The sequence below is a fragment of the Mandrillus leucophaeus genome, unplaced genomic scaffold (assembly GCF_000951045.1).
Source record: "Mandrillus leucophaeus isolate KB7577 unplaced genomic scaffold, Mleu.le_1.0 Scaffold601, whole genome shotgun sequence".
Classification (NCBI taxonomy): Eukaryota; Metazoa; Chordata; class Mammalia; order Primates; family Cercopithecidae; genus Mandrillus; species Mandrillus leucophaeus.
Genome location: NW_012106487.1, coordinates 423,701 through 425,912, shown reverse-complemented (window position 1 = coordinate 425,912; position 2,212 = coordinate 423,701). Strand labels below are relative to the sequence as shown.

The following is a 2,212-nucleotide window of genomic DNA, read 5'->3' as shown; positions in this document are numbered from 1 at the left end:
TGCAAACCCACAGCTGAAATTATCTTTCATCTCCAAGCACGGAGTTACATGAGCAATCGCTCTTCCTAGAAACCATTTTTTTTACTGCCTGATATTCTAGTAGAGGGAACAAAAATGATAATAATCTTAATGCAACATGTAATAGAATTAAATTTTTCCTGCTGATAATACATATTTTGATATGAGAAATGAAGTAGGGATAGGCTGAAATAGAATGGCAGGAGATATGGCCACAGTCTTTAATCCCCTATTTTCTTGACCTGCAGATTTTCTCATTTGGAGAAGCTCCAGGGTTCTCAAGCAGAATTCGTGTTTCATTTTGTGTAGTACCTGTCAGAAAGACAAGCCAGACATGAGGATACATGATGAGCACTCTTCCGAGTTGCCATTTGGAGCTGGCCATTTAATAAGGCACATCTTCCTTTCCCTCATTCCTAGTTTCCTAAAGCCTCTTTTAAGTGTCACCTTTTCCTTGAAGCCTACTTGACCACACAGTTGAAAACTGCAAAGCCTTCACACAGCAGCTTCCCTTTTCTTTGTTGCTTTGGGTTTCTCCATGGGACTTCTCACCATCCATAAAAAATAGGGTTTTTTTTTTTTGCCGGTTTTATTCACTGCTACATCTCCAGTGGTTAGAACCTGACATTTAGTAGGTGCTCAAAAAATTGGTTGAATTAATGTATAATAGCTTCACTTTCTTGAGTAATTACTATATATCATGAACTGTGTGGTAAATTATCTCCATATAATGCCTGTAATCTTTACAATGCCTCTAACCCTATAACATAAACCATTTTATATCCATTTTACACATATGCAATTTAAAGGACAGAGAGGCCCACACATTTGCATAGGATAATTCTGGTGAATAAGAAATTTGAGTTGTTTTGTCTTTCTATAGGCTGCTTCTTATTATTACTACTATTACTATTTTGAAATGTAGTCTTTCTGGGTCACCCAGGTTGGAGTGGAGTGGCGCGATCTAGGCTCACTGCAATCTCTGTCTCGCAGGCTCAAGTGATTCTCGTGCCTCAGTCACCTGAGTAGTTGAGATTACAGGCTCACGCCACCACGCCCAGATAATTTTTGTATTTTTAGTAGAGAGTTCACCATGTTGGCCAGGCTGGTCATGAACTCCTGGCCTCAAGTGATCCACCAGCCTAGGCCTCCCTCCCAAAGTGCTGGGATTACAGGCAGGAGCCACTGCACCCAGCCTTAATTTTTTCTTTTCACAATTTTTTTTCCATTTTAAATTAAACGTCTTTGGATTTTAAAAAATGCAGCATTTCTCTTCTATCTTATTAAACGTATCCTTGAACTTCAGGGAGTGGAGAATAGTTGTCTGGAAAATGAGACACTTCCTTTTCTTTGTTTTTGAACTTACAAGTTCCACATTCAGAGATCTCCATTATCCGCCCTTCACTGAATGTAAGTATGATGCATTTAAAATACGGCTTGTGTGAAAGCAGGATATTATAACCACAAAAATATCTGACTTTAAAATTAAGTAAAATACTCAACATAGCCCAGAATGGAGACACGGGAATTAATTCTATGGCTGTGGCAGATTTGAGGGACAGGGTGGTACCAAAAATTGAGATTTACAGGGAAGGAGATTTTTAAGAATTCAGTTTTCATTAACTTCCCAAATCAAAAAGCCAGCATATTCTATTTGATAGGAAATTACACAGGAGTGAAAAAAAAAAATCCACAATTCAGCTGATTAGAAAACAAGGTTTCATTAAACTAAAATTTATTAAATTTTTAAGAAATTTATAACCAGCTAGCTTCCAAAAATTTGCTCCTCAATATTGCTTAGTAAAAAGTTTTCTTTCCCTTTATATGCTATAATAACATAAACTGCCTACGTGCTATCTATTTTGGAAGCGGAATCATAGAGGGGCTAAGTGTTACTGAAGGCTTATTATTTTCCAGACACTTTGCTAGTCACTTGACATATGTAATCGCATTTTATTCTCATGGAGACTCTGTGGGGACTTCCTTTAAAAATGAAAGACCTGAAGTTCAGATATTTTGAGGCTCAGATGGTTTAAGATGCATTTCATCATGTAATAGACAGTGGAGCCGATCTCCAAGTCCAGGTCGGATTTTTCCTGAAGCACATGATTTTTTCCTATTATCCCAAAACCTCATCCATAAATATCATGCAGAACCTATGTAGTTGCTCATGATTATTATAGAGAAAGTTCTA

At 37.3% G+C, this 2,212-nt stretch overlaps 1 pseudogene across 1 annotated transcript in view; it reads left to right on the top strand.

The window, feature by feature from the left end:
- The window catches only part of LOC105553679, a 16,844-nt pseudogene extending 16,159 nt beyond the window's left edge, over positions 1-685 (top strand). Inside the window, exon 3 of the transcript XR_001008191.1 lies at positions 267-685. The product of XR_001008191.1 is annotated as a histamine N-methyltransferase-like (transcript). The remainder of the gene's footprint in view (positions 1-266) is intronic.
- The last annotated feature ends 1,527 nt before the right edge of the window (positions 686-2,212 follow it).